Source organism: Choloepus didactylus, chromosome 5 (assembly GCF_015220235.1).
Source record: "Choloepus didactylus isolate mChoDid1 chromosome 5, mChoDid1.pri, whole genome shotgun sequence".
Classification (NCBI taxonomy): domain Eukaryota; kingdom Metazoa; phylum Chordata; class Mammalia; order Pilosa; family Megalonychidae; genus Choloepus; species Choloepus didactylus.
The window spans coordinates 95,980,044-96,006,229 of record NC_051311.1 but is presented as its reverse complement, the minus strand read 5'-3'; the positions used below and the strand labels follow the sequence as shown (position 1 = coordinate 96,006,229).

The 26,186-nt window shown below is 37.2% G+C and overlaps 1 pseudogene; it reads right to left on the bottom strand.

The window, feature by feature from the left end:
- Nucleotides 1-16,991: 16,991 nt before the first annotated feature.
- On the bottom strand, nucleotides 16,992-18,047 carry LOC119535386 (annotated as a pseudogene).
- Between the last annotated feature and the right edge of the window lie 8,139 nt (nucleotides 18,048-26,186).

Here is a 26,186-nt window from a genome sequence, read left to right as displayed (position 1 = left end):
ATGAGGAAAAAAGTTTTAATATTTGTAAAAATTTATAGATTATGTATTATGATGACCATACTCCCCATGCTTGATTATTTATTTGCCTTCATATGCAGGCATGTCTAGCATTTACCCTTGGCATATTTCCTGAAAAGTGATTCTTTGGTATGTCATGTGGCCCAAATGACATATTTTAAGGCATTTCTAACAGCTATATTAAAATTTAAAATGCTCTTTTGGTCAGAGTGACAAGAAACCAACTATTAATAATAGTCAGTGAAATTTAACAGATCACTGTCACTTGGCCCTGTTCTTTTCACTATGTTAAAAAGTATAAAATATAAATTTCTTTAGAGTAGTAGAACCCACTTTTCATGACAAGATAACATATAATCAATCCTTAAGCTCCTTTAACTTCCCCAGAGCAGGTAACAATGATGTCCAAACTGGGACATCAGAATGAAAGGAATGACTTTAGAGAGATTCTATTAAAAGGTTTCCAGGAAAAATCCAAGAAACTAAATTTTAGAGACCAAGAATATGGCCTCTTTCTTGCTATCTCAGGGGTGGCTTTCAGTTTTCTAAAGCCCAGAAGCCCACAAAGATTTACTCTGTTCCAATTCAAATAACATTCAGTCTTCATCAAAGAAAAGCAAAGAGAAACACAAAATGCTTAGTAAATCTGCATGCAAAAAAAGTAAATATTTGTAGCATTTGTAAAGCATGTTAAAGAATCCTGCAACTGAAAGAAGAGCCTCTGAATGGCACCTATTTTCTAACTGCATAAACAGCTGGCTCTCTGGTAGAAGTATTTGGAGTTTGGCTGAAATATTTTGCCATCCTGGACACCATGTTTATTTTGAATGAATCAAGGAATTTGTACAGTGTGGAGATAACATCTGTTCCCAAGATATGTGAAATGCATCTACAACAATTCTTCTTCCAATAAGGGAAACTGGCACTTTTTTTAGAAAAGTATAAAAACACTGTTGTGAAAAATTCATGACATAATGATATTCTGCAAATGAATAGCTAAAGAAGCTAGTGAAGTAATTGTTGACTTAGTTTTTGGCTCGAAGGCTAAGAACTAATGTCTCAATAAAGAGTTCCTGAATGTCAGGAATAAAGAAGGAAATATTTTAAAAGTCTAAATTAGTTGATAAAATTTTGTCCTATTAACATTTATTAACAACATAAGATGTTTATTCTAGCAAGCTGGGATAAAAGCCATTTGGTCTAAGTGGTCTAAGACGGCATAATGGATATTGTGCATACAATCACTAATTTATTTATTTTATGCTTCTTCAAGTCCCACATAGAGATTTAATGCAATCTGAATTCAAACTGCAGTTACTCCATAAAAGGTTTGCCTTCTTGTACTGGCCTCATTTTCAGTGCTTTGGTGTTCTGTAGTTTCTCCCTAGATCTTGAATGTGGCACTGGGGACTCAACTCCCACATACTATTCCACAACAATTCCTGAATGTGCTCTGGTTGCTCAAGCTCTCAGCTTTCCATCTAAAAACTACATTTGACCAAGAAATATATGTGCCATAGCCAACTTGGGTCAACCAACTTGGTTTGGTAGTTACCTAGTAAAGCATGGTTTGGGCTAGAGGATATGAGGGCTATCATGGTAAAGGTCATGGGAAAAAGGGGAGGGAAAGGAGATATGATGAAGATTAGAGAGAAATAGACTCAACATCATCCAATAAGATGATTTCAATTTGTCACAATCAAACCTGTACTTTAGAAAAATCATTTTGGGAGCCATGTGAAGATAGTTTGAATTGAGGCAACAACTAAAGGAAGGAAAGAAGGATTTTGTAGCAGTGATTCATATGAGAAATGATAGTGCCTTAAATAAGAGTCATTTATGAGTCAATAGTTCATTTCATCAATTTAGAAATAATAATGATACTATTGTAATTGTATACATAAAATTGTCTGTATGAAGGAAAATTGAACATAATTATTTCCTTTGCCTGACTAGTTCTCAAAGGATTAAGGGAACAATTTTGTTTTTTTTAATAATTGAGGAAAATTGGAAAGATGTGCTTATCTTTGCATGAGGAAGCACATTTGAATATTTGTATAATTACAAAAGTGTCTTTGAAAAAAGAAAAGCATAAGGTCTGTTTTCTAGCAAGTAAATTCAAATTCAGAGATATGACTTTGGGTCATATTCCATTTTATGTATTTTCTTTCCAGTTGAGTATAATATTCTGTTAAGCCTAATCACCGACTTCTTAATTTCAGTCATTGTATTTTTTAGTTCTAGAATGTCTTTTTGGTTAGTTTCTAATAGAATCAAATTCACTGCCCTAATCTCCAATAACTTTAGTTCTTTTAATATAAAATCATTGTATACATTTATTTCTCATATTTGAAATATTTGCACTGTCCAAATCATGTGTTGGTCCATTTCTACTTACTACTGTTTCTCTTAGTTTGGGCTCAATCAACTTACCTTATCTTTACATACAATTATTATTTTTGATTGAGAGGTGGAGAAGCATACTTCATGAAAAGGGAAGTACTGCAAGGGCAGGAAAGGAAGAAATATTTTTAAACAAATAAAAGGAAAAAAAATGCAGCAACTTTAGGGTTATCTTCCTACATTTGGTCACTCTTTTGCATCACTTACATGGTCAAGTTTTCAGTATGGTTTTCATAACTTTCATGGGATTATTATAAAGCTCACTAAGACCTTTGAAACTTAGGGCCAGTGGAAATATAAGCAGAGAGAATAACAAGAGGAGACTTCCTCAACATTGAACAGTAGTGGAAAGTTGTAGTAAGGGGTCAAAGAGGTTGCAAGTTGGTATTGGAAAGGGCAACCAGAAAGTTCAACTCTAAATGGACACTACCATGTCAAAAGGAGGAAAAATGGGGAATTTCTATGTAGTGGTTACAGAGGTGGAAAAATTAACACTGTAGTGGGAAACCAGAAAGTTGAAATACAAATAGTGTCAAAAGATCAGGTATGATTCTTCCTTACAGGGTTAAATCCAGTGAGTAAGGAATGGAGTCAAAACATTCCAAGATGCTGTCATTTCATAAATGTATTCTAATTAAGATCAATTTTAATGCTTTAATTAAACCCCCAATATTTCTCAACTGGGCCACAGTAATAGCTGTTTAGCTTACTGAAGTTTATACTTCCACTCTTCTCCCCTACAGTTTATTCTCCATATAGCAGAAAGATTCATTTAAAATATAGGTAAGAGGAATGATGTCATCAACATGGCACTGGAAGACATTCTGTGGAAAAGCTTCCCCTCAGAATCAACTAATAAAAGGACAAATCCTACATGCTTTGATCTCTGGAGGATGAGAGACACTGGAGAAGGACTCTACAAATGCTGAATCAAAGAAAAAAAAATATCAAAGCCAGGTAGGGGATTCGCATCCTGAACCCACCAGTCTGGATCCCTCACTCAGTCAGTCCTGTGCAGCTTGGGAGTCAAACAGAAGCAGCATGGCTTAGGTCTCTCCTGCCATGGATGCAGACCATAAATCCACTCATAATAGTGAGTTAGAACCCCATGCATATCCAGGCACAGTGGCCCACATCCACAGAAACCTAGGATGGAACACAAGCAGCTGAGGAGTGTCATACAAAAGTGACTCCAGGGGGAAAAGACCACAGCAGAATTGTTGGCAAGAGGTGTACACACTAAATCCAGTTTCTGTTTGCTGGACCACCTAAAGACAATGGAGACCTTTCTGGATTGACCCCATCTGACTCCCTGGAGTAGGGCACCTAATGGTATTCTGCCATGAGACAGAAAAGTCTCATGGAAAAAACAAAAGGTCATGGTTGGGGGGAGGGGGAATGAACTGCTGAAGAGAAGTTGGGTCCCAGAACTGAAAAGTGTAATATTAAGGGGACAATGAGTGAGAGAGAGAATTTAAACAAATCATAGGTGCCAGGGAGAAAATTCTGCACAACAGCAAATAGAACAGATCAAGATTCCTGGAGAAGGAAAAGAAGAAAGTAAGCTTTCTCCTGGAGGTGAAACAATTGCATGCAAAAAGGGGCAATCTTAAATTGTACCATATATCTAGGGCAAGAATCATATGCCGAAAAAATGAGAAAATCTGAACAATTACACATGGACTACTCTAAAGGTCCAGAATTAGTTGGAACAAGTGTCCAAGAACTACCTAAGTAAAAAACCAATAAACAATAGAACCCTAGGCAAGAGGGAGAAATTGCCCTTCAGAGTTAACACATTAAAATAATCAGATATCCACACAACAGCAAAAAATGACAAGCTTTACAAAGAAAGAGGAAAATATGGCTCAGTCAAGGAAACAAATTAAAACCTAACAGGAGACACAGAATTTGGAATAACTAATCAAGAAGTTCAAATAAATCACCTAAATCAATTCAAGGAGATAAAGTAAAATATGGATAGAAACAAACTAATGGTGGATATAGAATGAAAGGATATTAAGAAGACAATGTGTGGGCATAAAAAATAATTCAACAGTTTAAAAAGAAGCATAACAGAAATTATTGGGATAAAAGGCACAATAATGGAGATTAAAAATAGACTAGAGGCATATACAACAGCAGATTTGAACAGGCAGAAGAAAGAATCAGAGAACAAGAAGACAGAACGATTGAAATCATACAGTCAGAAGAAAAAGCTAGAGAAAAGTGTAGAAAAAAATTGAACAGTGTCTCAGGGACTTGAATCACAGCAAGAAACATACAAACACATGCATCATGGGTGTCCCAGAAGAAAAAGAGAAGGGAAAGGAGGCAGAAAGGATAATTGAGGAAATAATGGCTAAAAATTTCCCAACTTTTATGAAAGACATAAATATACATGTCCAAGAAGCACAATGTACTCCAACAGAATAAACCCTAATATACCTACTCTGAGACATATGCTAATCAGAATGCCAAATGCCAAAGATAAAGAGAGAACTCAGAAAGCAGCAAGAGAAAAGTGATTTGTCACATACAGGGGATTCTCACTAAGACTAAGTGCTGTTTTCTTATCAGAAACCACAAAGGCAAGAAGGCAGTGATATGATATATTTAAGGTACTGAAAAAGAAAAACTGACAGCCCAAAATTCTTCATCCAGCAAAACTGCCCTTCAAAAATGAGGGAGACTTGTAGTGGGCAATGCCCATGATTAACCCTAAAAGTATAAAAAAGTTCTTTCATGAATGAGAAAAAATGTACAACACTATTACAAGGAGTTAATAATAGAGCGGAATGTGAGGGGAAATGTACCAATTGCAAAATATCATTGATAGTTAACAATAATAATTTAATATTTCTTCATCATGTTTCAAATGTACCAGGCCAATACTCTGGGTCAGTAATGCAGGGGTGGGGGGTGGGATAAAGGGATGGGAGATTTGGGTTTTTTTTTTTAATTTTTATTTATTTTCTGGAGTAATGGAAATGTTCTAAAATTGATCATGGGGATGTATGCACAACTATGTGATGATACTGGGAGCCAGTGATTGTATTATTTCAGATGGTTTGTACGGTATGTGAATATATCTCAATAAAATTGCATTTAAAATGCATTTAATAAAATATTCACAAACAGAAACTCAACAAAAGACTTCCCCTGCAAGAATTTCAAACAGATTTCTGCAGGTTGAAAGGAAAAAAATAGGAAACAATGGCTTGGAGTACTGTGAAGAAATGAAGATCTTCAGTAAAGTTAACTAAAAGGGTAAGTGCAAAACCCAATAGTACTATATCCTCAATATATAACTCTTCTTTTTAATTCCTGAAAGGGTCAGAATACAATTGGATGAGAAAAAAGGCATATTTCCTGACAATGATCATGAAAAATATAAAGTGGTAATGTGGGACAAAAACAACATAAAGAGAGGAAACAGAAGGATAGGATAGTAGACGATATAGAATAGTGAAGCTAGGTTGGTATCTTTTCAAGCTAGTAGGTTATAGATGTAAGTTGTGTAATATAACCTCAGGGTAATAACAGAGAAAGTATTTTTAAAAACACAGAAACAGCAATGAGAATGGGATTTGTCAGATTCATCACAAAATAACAGCCATTCAGAAAAGGAGTTTACAATAAAGGAAAAGAGACAAAAAAAAAAAAAAAAAAAAAAAAGGTATGGCATATACGAACCAAAAGATGAAATGGCTGAAGTAAGTACTGCATTGACAGTAATAACACTGAGTGTTAATGGATTAAATTCCCCAATCAAAAGACATAGATTGGAAGAATGGATAAAAAGCAATGTGTCAAAAATAAATTACAAGGGAGATCATTAAAAATCTTGAGAGGAATGAAAATAAGAATACAATATATCAAAACTAATAGGAGACAGCAAAGACAGTGCTGAAAAGAAATTTATAGCCCTGAATGCTTACATTAAAAAATAGAAGAAAACTAAAATCAAAGACCTAATGCACACTTGGAGGAACTAGAGAAACAACAGCAAACTAAACACAAAGCAAGTAGGAAGAAAGAAGTAACAAAGAACTAGGGGAGAAATAAATAAAATAGAGAATGAAAAAACAATAGAGAAAATTAACAAAACCAAAAGTTGATACTATGAAAAGATCAGTAAAATTGACAAAACTTTAGCTAGACTGACAAAGAAAATAGAAGATGTGATATGAGATTTGGGGTATTACTGCTGACCCCACAGAAATAAAATGGATCATAAGAGGATACTATGAACAACTGTATGCCAACAAATTAGAGAGCACAGATGAAATGGAAAAATTCCTAGAAACACACAACTTATACAGACTCTCTACACATAGAAGATCTCAACAGACCAATTACAAGAGATTGAATCAGTCATCAAAATCCTCACAACAAAGAAAATCCAAGAACCAGAAAACTTCACAGGTACATTCTACCAGTCATTCCAAGAAGAAATAATACCAATCCTGCTCAAACTCTTCTGAAAAAAAAAATCAAAGAGGAGGGGACACTACTTAATTCATTTTATAAGCCAACATTACCCTAATACCAAAGACAGGTAAAGATACTACAAGGAAAGAAAATGACAAACCACAAGGAAAGAAAATGACAAACCAATTTTTCTTATGAAAATATGTGCAAAATCCTCAGCAAAATACTAGCAAATCAAATCCAACAGCACAATAAAGGAATTATACACTGTGATAAAGTGAGATTTATTCCAGGCATGCAAGGTTGTTCAACATAAGAATCAGCTCATGAGGAGAACCTAAGATGGCAGCTAGGTGAGACAGGGCAAAAAAACAACTCTGTGAAAAATACTAGATAAAAGCCAGAAAGCAACCCAGAACACCAGTTCCAGTGATGCACCAGCCGGACAAGAATCTGCTAAATCCACAGGGAGTGTGCATTTGGTGAAACTGGGGGTCTGCATTCTGAAACGAGTGAGTGAGCTTGCTGAAAGTCCAGTGGCCGGGCTGCAGTGTGGGGAAACCATGGGTTGGCATTTGGAGATGGACTAATTCTTTAAAAAAAAAAAAAAACCTGGGAGTGGCTGTGGATATGGCAGCGAGAACTGCACAGTGAAACATGGCAGAAATGGGCTGTGCCAACACCTCAATATCTGGCATGGAAGATTGCCCTTCCCACACCCACTGCTAATTGTCTTGGAGTCAGGAGGGCAGAGGGGAGCCAAAAGGAGAAATAAACTGCATCCCTTGCAGCCATCTTCCCAGGGGGCTGGGTATGCTCCTGCCCAGGGCTGAAGCCACAGTCCACAGACACGTCAAGGATCCCAGTGTGACGGGGAGTGTTTCCCACAGCACCACGCACCTGCCACAATATTGGCCATGGACAGTGGCCCTTAGTGCACCCAAATCTAATTGTCCTGGAACTGGGAAGGCGGAACTGTGCAAAAAGGGGGAAATTAATGCACCCCATTCAGCCATTTTTACAGCAGGCTGGGAACACCCCTGCACGGCCTGGCAGCTCAGGGCTTCCCTGGATGGACGGCACACACTTGTGACGTGGCACAGCCTTCCTTCAGCAGAGGTCCTGGAAGAGCACAGCTGAGAAGGGGAACCCGCTCAGAGATCCCAGGGACCCTACGCCAATACCAAGGACTTGTGGGTCAATAGCAGAGACAATCTGTGGCAAGACTTAAATGAAGGCTTAGATCTTGCAACAGCCTTAAATCTCCAGGAACACCTGGGAGGTTTGACTATTAAAGCTGCCCTGCCTCCCTAACCACCCAGACACACACCCCTCATTCAGGGCGGACAGCACCAACACACTGAAACTTGGTGCACCAATTGAACCCCACAAGAATCAGACCCCCACACACCACAAAGACAAAGTTGGGGAGAACTGACTTGAGGGGAATAGGTGACTTATGGATGCCATCTGCTGGTTAGTTAGAGAAAGTGTACATCACCAAGCTGTAGATCTGACAAACTAGAGATTGGTGTTTTTCATATTCTGAAAGAACCCTATCAAGTAAAGCAAATGCCAAGAGGCCAAAAACAACAGAAAATTTTAAAGCATATGATAAAACCAGACAATGTGGAGAACCCAAACCCAAACACCCAAATCAAAAGTTCAGAGGAGACACAGTACTTGGAGCAATTAATCAAAGAACTAAAGACAAACAATGAGAGCATGGCACCGGATATAAAGGACGTTAAGAAGACCCTACAAGAGCATAAAGAAGAACTTGCAAGAGTAAATAAAAAAAATAGACCATCTTATGAAAATAAAAGAAACTGTTCACCAAATTAAAAAGATTCTGGATACTCATAGTACAAGACTAGAGGAAGCTGAACAATGACTCAGTGTCCTCGAGGACCACAGAATGGAAAATGAAAGAACAAAAGAAAGAATGGGGAAAAAATCAAAAAAATTGAAATGGATCTCAAGGATATGATAGATAAAATGAAACATCCAAATTTAAGGCTCGTTGGTCATCCAGAAGGGGAAGAGAAGGGTAAAAGTTTAGAAAGAGTATTCAAAGAAATTGTTGGGGAAAACTTCCCAAACCTTCTACACAATATAAATACACAAAGCATAAATGTCCAGTGAACTCCAAATAGAATAAATCCAAATAAACCCACTCTGAGATATATTCTGATCAGACTATCAAATACTGAAGAGAAGGAGCAAGTTCTGAAAGCAGCAAGAGAAAAGCAATTCACCACATACAAAGGAAACAGCATAAAACTAAGTAGTGACTACTCAGTGGCCACCATGGAAGCGAGAAGGCAGTGGCATGAAATATTTAAAATTCTGAGAGAGAAAAATTTCCAACAAAGAATACTTTATCCAGCAAAACTCTCCTTCAAATTTGAGGGAGAGCTTAAATTTTTCACAAACAAATACTGAGAGATTTTCCTAATAAAAGACCTGCCCTTCTTTAGATACTGAAGGGAGCCCTACTGACAGAGAAATAAAGAAAAGAGAGAGAGATAGAGAGAGAAATTTAACAGACATATATAGAACACTACATCCCAAATCATCAGGACACACATTGTTCTCTAGTTATCACAGATCTTTCTCCAGGATAGATCATATGCTGGGACATAAAACAAGCCTCAATAAATTAAAAAAAAAAATGAATTTATTCAAAGCACATTCTCTGACCACAATGGAATGAAAATAGAAGTCAATAACCATCAGAGACTTAGAAAATTCACAAACACCTGGAGGATAAAAATGAGGGGGAGATGAAAACATTCTGGGATAATCAAAAGCTGAGGGACTTCATCACCAGTAGATCAGTCCTATAAAAAATGCTAAAGGGAATTGAGCAGGCTGAAAGGAAGGGACACGAAACAATTGACTGAAACCATATGAAGAAATAAAGAGTCCCAGTGAAGATCACATGGTAAATATAAATACTAATACTACTGTATTTTTGATTTGCAACTCCACTATTTACTTCCTTCAGGATCTAAAATACATAAACTGTAATGATAAATCAGTGGTTTTGGACTCAATGTAAAATATGTAATTTTTGACAAGAACTAAAAAAGGGTGGGGGAATGGAGGAGTATAGGAACATAGTTTATGTGTCCTATTGAAGTTAAGTTGGTATCAAAGAGAAACAAGATTGTTATAGATTTAAGATGTTAAATTCAAGCCCCATAGTAAATATAAAGAAAGTATCAGAGAATATGACCATAGAGATAAAAAGTAGAGTATGGGTTACAAGAAGTGGGGAAAGGGGCAATGGGGAGTTAAGAAATGAGTATAGGGTTTCTCTTTGGGGTGAAGGGAAATTTCTAGTAATGGATGGTGAGAAGGTGATGGCATTGCAACATTCTAAATGTGATTAATCTCTCTAATGGAATTCTAGGGAGGGGTTGGAATGGGAAGATTTAGGCTATAGATATGTTTCCACAATTGAAAAAAAAAAAAAAGACAGTCTAACTAGATAATGATAATTAAATGCCATGGATGATCCTGGATGGGATCTGAGGATGGAGGAGAGGAGGCTCAAAGGGACACAGTTGGGACATAAGAAAAAAAAAGGGAATATAGAATGTAAACTTTGCATCAATGTTGAATTTCTTGAACTTCTTAGCTGCATTTAATGGGATTACATAAAAGAATGTTCTTGTTCATGGGAAATGTATATGTGAATTATATTGTTTGTTCAAGGATGTGTGCAGCTTGCTCTCATATGTTCAGAAGACAGAGCAATAGATGATGGATGATAGGGAGGGAGGGAGGGATGGGAGGAAAGAAAGAAATGGCGGTGTGACAGGATGTTAAAGTTGGTGGATCTGGGTATTGGGAGAGGGGGGTCGGGGTATGCTGGAGTTCTCTGTATGGAATTTGTATTGTTTTTGTAACTGTTCCTATAAGTTTGAATTTTTTCAAAACAAAAAAAAAAAGAATCAATTCATGTAATACACCACATTAACAAAACAAAGGGGGAAAAAAAAAACATGGTCATCTCAATTGATGCAGAAAAGGCACTTGACAAAATCCAGCATCCTTTCTTGAGAAAAACACTTAGAAAAATAGGAATAGAATGAAATTTCCTCAGCATGATAAAGGACATATATGAAAAACCCACAATTAACATCATACTCAGTGGTGAAAGACTGAAGGCTTCCCCTCTAAGATCAGGCATAAGACAAGGATGCCTACTGTCACCAGTGTTATTCAACCTTGTACCAGAAATTCTAGCCAGAGCAATTAGGTAATGTTCTAGTTTGCTAATGCTGTCAGAATGCGAAACACCAGAAATGGATTGGCTTTTATAAAAGGGGGTTTATTTGGTTACACGGTTACAGTCTTAAGGACATAAATTGTCCAAGGTAACACATCAGCAATCGGGTACCTTCACTGGAGGATGGCCAATGGCATCCAGAAAACCTGTTAGCTGGGAAGGCACGTGGCTGGCGTTTGCTCCAAAGTTCTGGTTTCAAAATGGCTTTCTCCCAGGACATTCCTCTCTAAGCTGCAGTTCCTCAAAAATGTCACTCTTAGTTGCTCTTGGGTGTTTTTCCTCTCACAGCTTCTCTGGAGCAAAAGTCTGCTTTCAACAGCTGTCTTCAAACTGTCCCATCATCTGCAGCTCCTCTCTCAGTTCCTGTGCATTCTTCAAAGTGTCCCTCTTGGCTGTAGCTCCTCTTCAAAATGTCACTCACAGCTGCACTGAGTTCCTTCTGCTATGTCAGCTCATTTATGTGGCTCCACTGATCAACTTAGACCCACCCTGAATGGGCAGAGCAACAACTCCATGGAAATTATCCAATCAGAGTCATCACCCACAGCTGGGTGGGGCACATTCCAAAGAAACACTCAAAGAATTATAATCTAATCAACACTGATAATGTCTGCCCACACAAGATTACATCAAAGATAATGGCATTTGGGGGACATAATACATTCAAACTGGCACAGGTAACAAAAAGAAATAAAAGGCATCCAAGTGGAAGGAAGAAGTAAAACTTTCACTGCTTTTAGATGACATAATCCTATATACAGAAGGTCCTGAAAAATCTGCAACACAGCTACTAGAGCAAATAAATGGATTCAGCAAAGTGGTGGGGTACTAGTTCAACATGCAAAACTCAGTGGTGTTTCTATATACTAGTAATGAGTAATCCAAGGAGGAAATCAAGAAAAAAAAACTATTTAAATAGCAACTATAAGAATCAAATATCTAGGACCAAAATTTAATCAAGGATGTAAAGGACTTATTCATGAAAAACTATAAAACATTGTTAAAGGAAATCAAAGAAGATCTAAATAAATGGGAAGACATTTCATGCTTATAGTTAGGAAGACTAATTTTTAAAATGTCAATTCTACCAAAAATAATTTACAGATTCAACACAATCCTAACCAAAATTCTAACAGCCTACTCTGCAAAAATTGTAAAAGTAATTTATCAAATTTATTTGGAAGTATAAGGGGACCTGAATAGCAAAAAAAAAAAAAAAAAAAAAAGAAAGAAAGAAAGAAAGAAAATCTGGAAAAAGAAAAATGAAGTTGGAAAACTCCCTCTTCCTGATGTTAAAACTTATTACAAAGCTGCAGTGGTACTGGCACAAGGACAGATATATCGACCAATGAAATCAAACTGAGATTTCAGAAACAGACCCTCACATCTATGGGCAATTGATTTTTGATGTCTGCCAATGTCCACTCAACTGAAAAAGAATAGTCTCTTCAACAAATGGTGCTGGGAGAAGAGGATATCTATATGCCAAAGAATAAACAAGGACCCCTATCTCACATCATATACAAAAATTAACTCAAAATGGATTCAAGACCTAAATATAAGAAAGAACAAGGACTATTAAACTTCTGGAAGCAAATAAGGGAAGCATCTTCAGGATCTTGTGTTAGACAATGGTTTCTTAGACTTTACACCCAAAGCACAAGTAACAAAAGGAAATAAAATAGATAAATGGGACCTTGTCAAAATTAAAACTTTGTGCATCAAAAAACTTTATCACAAAAGTGAAAAGACAATGTACTCAATGGGAGAAAATATTTGGAAACCACATGTCTGATAAGGGTTTAATATCCAGAATATATAAAGCAATCCTACCAGTCAACAATAAAAAGATCAACAACCCATTTTAAAAACGGTCAAAAGACTTGAAAAGACAGTTCTCCAAAGAGGATATAGATAGAAAGGGTTAAAGGCACATGAGAGACGCTCAATATATTTAGCTATTAGGGAAGTGCAAATGAAAACCACAATAAAGTGCCATTTCACACTCACTGGAAAGGCTACTATTAAAAAATAAACAGAAAATTACAGGTCTTGGAGAGGGTCTGGAGAAATGGGAACACTCATTCGTTACTGGTGGGAATTTAAATGGTGCATCTGTTTTGCAGGACAGTTTGGCAGTTCTTCAGAAAGCTAAATATAGAATTAATATGACCCAGAAATCCCACTACTAGGTATATGCCCAAAATTATTGAAAGCAGGGACTTGGACAGATATTTGCATACAGATGTTCATAGTGGCATTATTCACAATTGCTAAAAGATGGAAACAATACAAGTGTCCATCAGCCAATGAATGGATAAGCAAAATGTGGTACATACGCACTGTGGACTATTATTCAGCAGTAAAAAGGAATGAAGTTCTGATTCATGTGACAGCATGGATGAACCTTGAAGATACCATGCTGAGTGAAGTAAGCCAGACACAATAGGACAGGTATTATGTAATCTCACTAATAAAAAGTAATTAGAATGAGCAAACTCATAGAGTCTGAATCTAGAATATAGGTTACAAGGGGCTGGGTTAAGGGTTGGAAATGGGGAGTTAATTCTTAATCTTTACAGAATTTCTACTGTGACTGATTGTAAAGTTTTGGTAACAGATGGGAGTGATGGTAGCACAACATTATGAATGTAATTAACAGCATGGATTCCATATGTGAATGTGGTTAAAAGGAGAAATTTTGGGTCATATAGTGTTACTAGAATAAAAATTAAAAGAAAAAACGTAGGACTGTACAACTCAACCCTATTGTAAATAATGATCTATCGTTGATAGAACAATAATAAAAATATTATTTCATTAATTATAACAAATATGCCACACTAATACAAGGTGTTAATAATATGGTGGTATATGGGAACTCTGTATTTTATATATTTTACACATGATATTTCTGTAAACTTACAACTTCTCTAACAAAAAAATACTAGTGAAAAAAATAAAAATTAAAACCAATGATAGGGGATAGAGGAAGAATACCCATTTTCCTTGTCTCCCACAAAGGAGGCATTTTCTCCTATATCCATGACTCAGACAATTATTTGGTAATCTACCTCATCTCCCAAAGGTGCCCAGTGGAGTTGAGCCCTGTTGCCCACAATTTAATCTACTTATTATTGTTTCCTTCCATGTCTCTCTTCCTGACTGCCCTACTAGTGCTCCCTGGGATCACCACTCAAATAGACGACTTGAAATATTATCATTATCTTGGGATCTGCTTCTGAGATAACACAATCTAAGAGCAGACATGCTTAGCATACTTCATTTTATGTTTAATAAATGATATTTTGAAACTTCACACACATGAGCCATGTTAAGTAGAGTTATTCTGTTCTGATTTTACAGTTGGAAGAGATGAAGCTAGGAGTGATTCATTCATTCTTCCATTCATCTGTTTAGAAACGTAAAAGCCATTTATTTTATATTTAATATGTTTAAGGCACTGTGATAGCAGCCAGGGATACAGTGAGGGAAAATGTATTCAATCCCTTATCAGAGAGGTCACTGATTAATCACAGAGAAAGATAAAAACATACTCTTTCGCATATATATGTATTTGTATTTGCAAATATGTTATTACATATAAATAAACATGTGATTAAAGAATATATGTAAGATTATGTCACACACCTTCTAAAAGCTATCCAATGACTTCCCATCACAAGTAAAATAACATCTGAACTCTCTACCAGTTTCTACAAGGATCCTACATAATCTGGCCATGTGAACCTCAGCCATTCTTCACCTCATTCAATCAGTTTCAGGTACATTGACCTCCCTCTTATCCCTTGAATGCTTATCTCTGCCTCAGAGCCTTACTCTTGCTTGTCCTTCAGTCAGAAAATCCCATTCCCTATATGGAGATGTGGCTTCATCCCTTAGGGGAGGCCTTCCCTGACCTCCTCATTTAAAATAACCTTCATTCCCCACCCTGCTTCCACAGTCACTCTCTAATCCCTTACCCTTATTTTATTTTTCTCAACAAGAACGTGCATTACATATTTATTTATTATTCTTTTTCCTCCTCTAAGATGTATATCAGCAGGTAATTGTTGAATCTATTGCCATCTCACAGGAGCATAAAGGAGTTCCTGGAAAATAGGAAGTGTTCAATATATATTTATTGATTGGTAAATAAATAAGAAAATGAGAGACATGAATTTGATCCAATTCAGAGAAGGAGAACTGGAGAACCCTAGTCAAATATTAGAGATCTCATATCAGCTATTTCAGAGCACTAGAGGGAAATAAGAGTGAAAGTGAGCCAAGCAGTTGTCACTGCATCATGGAATCATGACTTCATTCCAAGCTGTAGCTAGGTGTGGGAGAAAAGACTACTGATAAACTTCCTTTATTAGTCATAATGCCTAAAGACAAGGGGAAGGGTGAAAGTTAGGTTAGAGAGAAATATTAATAAATCTAGTGGTAAGGAAATGCTGATAGCAGAAGTTGATGAGCTTTGAGAAGCCTAACAGTTGTTAAAGAAGCAGATTCCTGCTAATTTTCCCAATATTCTCTCTTCTCATTTGTAGCCTAGAAGATTGTAGGATTCATTAAAAACAAAGAGGCCCTTCCAATAGTTTCCTCATGCCTATAAGTAAGAGCAAATCCAAGGGAGAATGAAAGTGTCATGTTCTGGGAATGATTGTGCTAGACAGCGAACTGGTGAAACTACAGGCTATGGGCTCCATAGAGGATCCAACAGACAGGGGCATATCTCTTTCCTCACATTAACAGGAGAAATGGTTGAGAAATTTTGTATTACTCAAAATGTACAAATAAGTAATGTTTAAGCCTAGATTCATCTCCAGTCCCTTTCTGGTCTCAAAGGGTAAAAGTGATTGCTTATTATATATGGGTTATGTTTCTGTCTTTGACAATGAATACCAGTTGTGTGGCTATTGGAAATGATCCGTAGTTAGGAAACCCTATCACATGCAAGGCCAGCTTAAAAAAAAAAAATTTAGAAACCTGCTTACAAATCATATCTGACTCCAGACTGCATCATCAAACTAGTCAAGCCTAACAAACTAAAGGGCATGCCCATTAATGAAAGCAGTGAGGCTTAAAGATAGGTTTCTTTCAAAATCATGACTTAACATTCTGACCCTTCATTCAAGATGCTGACAATAAAAATATATTTTACTCATTCCTCTAAATATCACTTCTACAGAGCTAAAGACAGAAGAAACACAGTGTCCCTTGGTAATGAGAAAATTGCCTACCATAAATAACAGAAATGAAAACACAAATACAGGTGTCTTTTTTAAAAGGAAGGAAAGGAGGAAAAGAAGGGGCAGGAAGAGAGGGAGGAAGGAAGGAAGGGAGGGAGAGATAAGGAATTATAAATATTATGGGCTAACTAAATATACCTTAAGCTCTGTTACCTTTCCTTGCTATACACATTTGGGGAACTGTAAAATTAGTAGGAATTTCTCATAGTTTAGAAACACAGGTGCAGAAGGAAGATATCAGGAAACAGTAGGAAAAGCAGGACTAGAAACACAGAGAGATGCAAAGAAAACTGAGTAAAATATACTAATGATCCAGTTTTACTTTTCCCCAATTTTTCCAACATTATCTCAAATCTTTTCAAAGATTTATTTTTGGTTTTGTTATACTGTTTTTGCTGTTTTTCTATATTTTATTTATTTAGTTGTATGGTTAACAGAAATGAACAACCTTTGATAAAATGGTCCCGACTGGGAAAGAGAAGAGTTTTTGTTTGTTTTTAAACGATCATACAATAGCTGCCTTTGTAAAAGGGCTCTTCTCTTCTGAAAGAAGAGAAAGTTTTCTCTTCTCTTGTGAAAGTTTACATTTGGTCTCCTTCAACTCACTTCTTAAGAACCAGATCATTATTCTTTGTGATGGCAGCCACCACTCTTGTTCTTGGCCCTTGTTTTGTAAACTGGTGTCCAAACTTAAGGATCCTTGAACTATTCCTCGAGCATCTGGGCAATTTCCATTTCTACAGCCGTTTCCAACTATTGTCTCTGGTTGTCCATCTTGACCTCTGTCAGGGTCTCATTTTCTTTCAGTGCCTCAGTCCGGGCCAGAATCCCATTTCCAGTAATAAAATTGGATTCTAGGTTTAGACTTTTCAAGGTGTTGTTTACTTTCTGCATATCTGCAAAAGCAATTGCCACAGGGTCATTGCTGCAGGTTGCGGCCAGGCTGAATTTCTTTATATGAGTGTAGGTCTCCAGAACCTTTGCAAATTCCTCAGGGTTGGAATTGGCACATTCTGGATGTTGTTGAGGTTGACTTCTTGCAGGCTGGGATCATCGGCTTTCATCTGCTGTAGACATACTTCCACATTTTGTGGGATTAGGTGGTTCTTCAAATATTGGCTTGACCTTTTCCCATTTGACCACATGTCTTACAGGCCCTTTGCCACTGTTAGTGCTGGTCATTTCTTCATTAAATTTTGGATTGTTGAGCAAATTGTGTCCTCAAAGAACAGCTGCAAGGACGTAGAGTTCAGCGTTGGAGGTGCTGACCAAAGATTCTTCCAGTTCTGGGTTGAGGGTCACTTTTTCTTCTTTACAAGACTCTATGGGCTTTTCTTTGGGGATAAAGACTTCCCTTTCTTTTCTCCAATGACGGGCACAAAGTCTTCCCTGTCTTTTTTTTCCAAAGCCTCCTTCTCCAGGTACTTGAGGAGGTGCTCATGGTCAAACAGGCCAGTGGCTGCTTTCCACGTCTGGTCTTTCTGTCAGAATCCAGCTAGCAGCAGTGCACTCTCAGGACCTAGGTCAGGAAGAACAGTTTCCAGTTGTTTCAGTTCCTCTTCTGAGAGTTTGTCAAGAAGCTCATCGTCATCAATGTTCTTGCATTTCTCTAGCATTTTTTGGAAAGAGAGTGCCATGGCTTCTTGTATGCCTTTCTTGTGGGCTGGGAACATTTAAATGGGCCAGCTTCCTGAGACTTCAGAACACCATTTGAAGATGGTCCAGTCAAGACTGTTTTGTTGTTGCTGTTATTATTTTTCCTTGTTTTCCCCTTTGGAGCAACCAAATGGATGCTGCCATGTTCTGGGAAATACTTGCAGAAGATGAGAGACAAAGAATAGGGTGGAAGAAGGAGGAATGTCAGGCAAAAATATGGCAAGGCAATGGGAAAAAGAAAGCCTCTTCACTAGGGCAAAACCCCTTGCTCTGTCACAATCAAGCTGCTTTTTTTTTTTTTAAATGGTGTTTTCAGTTCTCTGATAGGAGACTCTTGAAACAACAGAGGTTTAGAAAAAAGGCTCAGAGAGGAGAAGGGTTGTATTTGCTTTTAAATTTGTAATTATAGTACAATAAGACAACATAAATTCAATGATATTGTTCTATGGAATTTATTAAGGCTTTCATTATATTTCTAAAGGCCTATGTTTGTAAACTATACTCAGGGAAGTGGAGACCATTTTTATTTTATTCACTACTATATTCCCAGCTGCTAGAATAACATTTTGAACATGGTGAGTGCTCAGCTATTTCATAGCGTGAATGAAGAGGTGTACTGAACAGAGTATAAAGAATTTTAAAAATTAGACAAGGAGCTTTACCTTAACACCCCTTATTCCTTGGGTCTGGCCATAATTTTTTGTCCAAATTTAATAAGTTGAGCTTGTATGATTTCAGATCCAAAATCACAAATAGGAACCCTACAGAATGACTTCAACAAGTTGAAACCATGGTGAGACTGGTTTTTATAGCCTAACCTAGTATACTTGACCTTTTTTCTATAGCTATGTGATTGTACCAAGAGCCATTGATTGTATACTTAGGATGGATTGTATGATGTGTCAATAAAATTGTTTAAAAAAATCAGTGTTCATCTTTGACAAGTTGAACAACCTCTATTTGCTTTGTAAATTTTTGTAATTTTATGTTATAAAATTGATTAATTTTGCATTTTAGGAAAGGTAGGAATATAATAGAATAAAAAACAATGTTAAAAATTAAAAATTAAAATAAAGACCTTGCTTCTGTTAAACATTTTATCTAGCCATTTGGAAATATAGACGTGGAATTAGAGTGGATTTTAATTTTGCAGATAGTTCTTACAAATGAATACAATTGTTGGCCTAAGTCCTCCTCATTTTACAGATACTCCTTGAATGCCTTCGACATGTGTGACTGTATCACTGCAGACGCATTCTGAGTTCTGTGGTACACTGTGTTCAGCTTTCATTGTATAAAGTCCTTCCCGCAGCTGGGATAGTACTTCTCATTTCATCTCGTCCACACCCTTCCTCCAGAAAACTATTCTAAATTCAAGCTCATCGAGTATGCAAAAGACATTAAGAACAGTAAGATACATCCATTTCCCCTATATTATTCCTATCCAAGTGTTTGGAGAATGCTCAACTACCCAGCTGGTTCAGGAGCTGTGATATTCTCAGCTCTGGCTGATTCAGGCCTGAGAAAGTCTCAGTTCTGTTCTTGTCCTGGAATGCTGAAATCCAGCTTGCTCATTAAGACAGAAACACCTGGGTTAGAGGATACATAGCCCCTTGAATACTGGCATGCAGAGGGAAAAAATAAAGGCATCTTGAACCTTATCCAAATCTTAGACATTCAACCAAGGTTAGTAAGGAACATAAAAACCAAAACAGATCTCTGAGAATGATTATGTATCCCTTTCATTACTTATGGTTTAAGAATATATTTTGCAAAGTAATTATTTCCATACCCCCCAAATGGACCTATGGAAAAATTAAAAAGGAGTTAAATCCTAAGGACATGCCTATTCAAAACTGGAGAGATGCTGAATGGCTTTCTGTTTTGAGGTCATTACATTATTATGATTAGAAAAGCAAGGAAAAATAGATATAAGAGGACAGGGTGGGCAAAGTCTCTCTGAAACCTAAATGCAGTGCTGCATAATGGAAAAGACACAGAGTTCCTGTCTCATCTTGGCCACTAATGCACTGCTCCAATTTAAGAAGATTTGTTTATGTGTGTCTGCTTTTTGGCTTTTTCTGCTTGAAAATTACAAGATTAGACTATATCAGAGGTTTCTAAATTTTTGAATGCAGAATATATTTATATAGCATAAAAAATTCCCAAATAGCCTCCGTAGGACAGTAATTGAACTATTAGGATATGCTTATTAACAAAATGCATGAGAAAAAACGCTTTTGATTATATTTTGTTCTGTTTATCACAACAGAAACAATGTGCATTTGAGTTACACATGTATGAATGCACACACATACCAGACACACACAAACACATAAATATATTTTCACACATAGGTGGCTTGTTGTTGTCAGACTACCTATGTCTTAGCTGCATCCTTTGGACCCCTTTTCAATATCTCTTCTGTCTTAGAAGATACTGTTGACCTAAGTTAGAAACAACTGGACTCTGAACTTTCAAATCACTTCTGATCTATTATGCCTATGAGACATTGGACAAGCAGCAAACCCTAACTCACTCTTTCTTCAGATTTATTGCAAAGTGTGGGGTCATATATGAGGTTATCTATTGCTGCTGCAATAAATTATGACGAACAGTGGCTTAAAACATATACATTTCTTATCTTACAGTTTTGGATATCAGAAGTCCAACACAGGTCTTACTAGCCTAGAACCGAGGTATTGGCATGGCTGCACTCATTTCTAGAGGCTCTAGGGGAGAATTTTATCCCCTAGCCTTTTCCAGGGTATAATGGATAAATGCATCCCTTCATCTTCAAGGCCAGCAACAGTGAGTTGCTTCTCACTCTGCAATTCTTCTGTTTCTCTCTCTTCTCCCTTCCTCTTTTACTTTAAGGACCCTTGTGATTAGATTGGGCACAACCAGATAACCCAGGATAATCTCCAATCTCAAAGGCAGTTAGTTGATTAGTAATCCGAGTTATATCTGCAACCTTAATTCCCCTTTGTCATGTAACCAAACATATGCACAGGTTCCAGAGAGTAAGACAGGAACATCTTTGGGGGGCATATTCAGCCTACCCCAGGCTGGATATGGTGATTCATCTTATAGTTCCAACAGGGATAACAATAACCTGTCTTGTTTCCAATGCATGTGCCATTTAAAGCTGAATTTGACTGCATGTGATTTTAAAATTATTGGATATCTAATGGTTATGGTAAGGCAGAGTGGGAAAAAACAATGACAGAAAGGTGTCCAAAGAGGAATAAAAAGGAGTAAGAGAGAGTAGAGAAGCTATAAGGAGAAGAAGAAGGGGAGCCTGAGAAAAAAAGGCAAAGATAGATAAGGAGGATAGACTGGGGAAATACTGTTTGCCAGGAAGAGGAAGGAGGAGAGGAAAAGAGATAACAGAAATATCTATTGAAAAAGCTCGACCACAATGGAAAGTAAATGTGTCATTTCTGTCCTCAATTTTTCCACCAATGCAAATTCCAGTAATAACCCAGGGCTAGATTTATCTAGTGAACTCACAGCAATTAATTTTTTTTTTTTACTTCTCTTCTTTTACATAGTCCTTCCATGAAGAATGGTTGCATATTAGCATTCATATATATATATACATAAGCTTCAGGTAGTGTTAGAGATTGAATCATGTCCCCCACAAAAGAAATGTTCAAGTCCCAACCCCTGGCCCTATGGATGTGAACCCATTTATAAATAAGATCTTTGAAGATGTTATTAGTTAAGGGGTACCCAAACTGAATGAGGGTGAGCCTTAACCAAATATGGTGGAAGTCATTAAAGTAAAGGACATTGGACACAGAGAGAGGAAACTGTGGAGCAACCAGAAGCTAGAAGTCAATGGAACCCAGAAAAGAATGGAAAAGATGCTGCCATGTGCATTGCCATGTGACAGAAAAGCCAAGGAGCCTCGATGGTTGCCAGCCATCCAGAAGATACCAAGACCAGGGTGAAACAAGCTTTCCAGCCCCAGAAACCATGAGCCAATAAATCCCTGTTATTAAGCCAACCCATTGTATGGCATTTGTTTTACCAGCTAGGAAACTAATACAGCTAGGTTGATCTGTTCACAGGGCTCTTCTACTGGTATGCCTAGACTGTTACTAGTTCTCCGACTGAATGGCTGGCTTCAGGAGGGGAGAGACAGCTACAGCAAACCAGCAGCTACCTCAGTTCCTGGCACATTGTAGGCACCCCCCAAAAAATATATTAATAAATATAATCAATAAATTATCAGCTGCTTTCCTCATATTTTCTCGTCTTCCATCTAAACTTCCAAAGACACAAACCAAACTATGCAACAGCACAACTACATTAAGAATGGGAAGAAAGAGGGGAAAGGGTATGTTGAAGATGTAAGACATGAAACTTCTCATTTTCCGTTAGATTTAAGACATCTTTTTTTTTCCTTAACTCACTAATTTGCTGGAGGAAAACTAGCTTTCTTTTTTCCTTTCCAAATATTTCAGCTTGGAAAAGTGATCTTCAGCTATATATTTACTTTAGTAAAATTATACTCAAGCAAATGTCTTGGCACCCTATAACATTTATAATGAAGGGATTTTATCTGTTGATGGTGAGTAGACATATTGCTCAGAAAACTGCCCTCTTTTGTTTCTATATAATAACAATTGGAAGAATTGTCCTTTTCTAGGTCTAATGCTCCATCTTCTTGGGCTCCTTTATCCCACTTGATGAAGTCTTCTGGGCCATACCAGCCTAAAGCAAAACTGTGGCATAGAGAGAGTGCGGGCTCCCAACCTCTACACTCTGATTTCCACACCTGCTCGTACCCCCTCTTCCTTCAGGCTCCTGGGGCACTTCTGCCACCCCAAAGAAGGCCATGTCCTGGTCATCACTGCCTCCCTGCACTCCTGACAGAACATCCTTCTTCTCCCCTCCCTAAATGAAGACACACACACATCCCTTCAGGCGTAAGATGCTGGTGTGGTAAATCTTAAATGTCTAACTCTTTGCCAGAGTTAATTTAAATTTTTTTTAAATCAAAGCATATATGCAGATGATTAAAAATCAAGTATTTTAGAGGAAAATCACCAGTTCCCTGTTTGAATTCCAGTTCCTCTTTCTAGAGGCAGACTTTTAAACTTTCGTGGTCTTTTGGCTGCTCACAATGTGATTTCTTTTTGGTTTTTAAGATCATTTCTACCCATTATCAATTTATTTCATGATTTAATCTCTAAGATTTTACCTTACATGACTTCTCATGTCTTCTCTTCCCTCCTCCCAATATAGTTCTGTCATGTCTCTAGTTCCTCTATAATTTAAGTTATTTACATCATAAAATTGGAAGGCTAAAATCATTCTACAGCTATAACATATATTTTTATGCTGCCATGAAAAAACATTCTTGTAAGGAAAAGTTAACGAATTGGGGAAAGATTCACCACCTAAACTTCAGTGAAAACTAAAAAATACATATTTTTGAATAAGTATGATTCAAGTTCCATAACAATATATAGACTCTAAACAATAAAATAAACAAAAAAGAAATATAAAATAGAATTGATGATATTTATCTCTGAGGAATAAAGGTAATTTTAATTTTCTTCTTTGCACTTTTCTATATTTTTCTGAATTCTCTACAATGAACACATATTACTTTTATAACCAGAAAAACAAATGTTCATGGGGATAAAAGCCCTCCTCACTAGGAATGCATATCTAATAGTGGAATTCTAGGTCAATGGTAGAGCCAAATTTCAGACCAGTGCCTCTCAAATTATGTGAACTTTTGAATGCTTTTCCCACTCAACCCTCCTTTTCAACTAAAAATATACAAACTGGTGGCAGTCCAGAGATCTAAATCACTATAAAAATGCAGGACATCATCACAATTTATTTTAAACGAAAGTCTAATGGTTTTAATTAAGTGCATAATACATATGTATGAGTGCATTGTCTTTTGTAATAGAAGACACAGCTGCTTGCTATGGGTTTGAAATCCCATTAAAAAATTTTTAATCCTATGCTAATGATCTAAAGAGAAAAGGAAGTGGCAGGCTATAACATTTTGCTTTAATATAAAATGTATTCAATGCCGGAAGAGTCCTCACTATTTCAGTATTAATTAAAAGCATTTTCTCTTAGAGTAGCATATTTTCTAGTGGTAGCATCTCCCATCTATAAATGTATACCAAACTACTTTTAATGAAGAATTCTTTGTACACTGCTGAAGTTAAGAAATTCTGTATTTTTCTCAATATTCAAGATTATATAATCTAGTGGACATAGATAGGACTATGGAATATTCTGTACAAAGCAGAGAAGAATGGAACCGGCTGAGTTATGTTCTCTCCAGCCCCCAGGAAATTACAGCTGACCCGGTCACACCCTGTTCTGCCCACAAATGCATCTTCCTCCATCTGAGCACAGAAGACTTCAACAGGATTTCTCAGATCTGCTTCCATCAGCCTACATCCTTCCTTTTAACTTGTGGCAGTCTGGCCAAATGCCCCCAGGGTCACCCTGGCTCCTTCTTGCTCCCAGGAGGCAAACTGATGCCAAATCTCTTCCACCTGTGTCTGCTTGAGACCCTAACTGTGTGGCCAGATGGGCCTGCCTAGGAGTTGGCATCTGCTTCTTGGAATGGGGAATTTGTGACTTGCTCCTTATTTTGTCTGCCAGCATGTTCCCCAGCTTTTCTCTCCCCTTGCTTTTCAGTCAGAGAAGACAGGAGGAACTGCCTGTCCCTCTTTGTTTCACTACCCCATCAGCTTTCGGTCACTGTGAAAGCTAGAGTCTCTCCTTCCCAGGCCCTAATTAGGGATAATTAACCCCACTCTCAGGTTTTCCACTATCGCTCTCCCCCCATTCCTCCACTGAAGCCTATAGCACTATCAATTAATCTACTATTAAATTAGCATCTCTACTGCCTGCATTTGAATCTTTGCTCCTCCTTTTTAGCTTTATGATCTTGATGAAGGCACTTAAGCCTTCTCTGTCTCAGTTTCCTTATCTGTAAAAGAGAAATAATAATAGTACCTACATCATGGTTATACTAAGGATTAAATGAGATCATATTATAAAGTGCTAAAAATAGTGTCTCATGTAGAGTAACCAGTATATACAGGTAGCTATTACCATTATTGTTATCAAAAGCACATGAAAGTTTCTCAAACACACACATGTGCACACAAAAGATAAGCTTTCAAAGATCCTGGTCATTTCAGACAGGATACGAGGAGGCTTATTTAGTGGGAAAGGGAGACTTTAGAAGAGGGAACTGTTCTCAACTCATCACAGCGGCATAAATTGTCACTGAATTACAGCAACTCTAAAGAAGATGCATTTCCCAGGTCATTCTGAACCTCAGATCAGAATCTCAGGTTGGCTTAGTCCTAGACACACTTTGGTCTTGAAGCCAAACCAACACCAGAGGAAAAGAGTTAAGACCTGTCCTAATGTATGACGATCTTCAGGACCACAGAGATCCAGATCTGATCCCAGAACTGCCTCAGAGTAAACACTGTGTTAAACGAGTTGTCTCCTGGCAGAAAGCCTCTATCTCCTGGACTTTGGGTCTGCCAACAAACAAGAGTCTGGCTCAAACAAGCTCATTTGAAAATACCTAGATTCAGTGTTTTAGGTGAAGACTTGATGAATCATTAGGCTTCACCCATCCCTCTGACTCAATTCTGAATACTGAATTCGTATATTAGCAGGTGGTGATACAGCTACTGGAAATGGCTAGGCTCTTGGCAATATTCCAATCACAGTACTATAATTTCATGCCTACAGCAAACCTTTCTCCAAATTACACCCACTCTATAATCAGCTGCAGAGGCCTTTTGTGACTATTTATAAAGGGCACCCTTTAATTCACCCTTATAATTTAGCTGGTAGCATTTGCAGGCAAAGTTTTAACAGCTAGGCAGAACAAAGCCACTTCTATTTCATGCACAGTCTCCCTTCTAAGTGTAGAGTACACCACAGAGCCATTTTATGGTAATTAATTCAGCTGTCACCAAATTCTGGTGTGAGTCTAACATTCCTCACTTCTCATAATTGCAAACATTTTAGATGTGTCACAAAGTCTGGATTGCATTGGTCTGTTCCTGCCCAAAAACAAAAGGCATAATTAATATGCAACCCCAAAG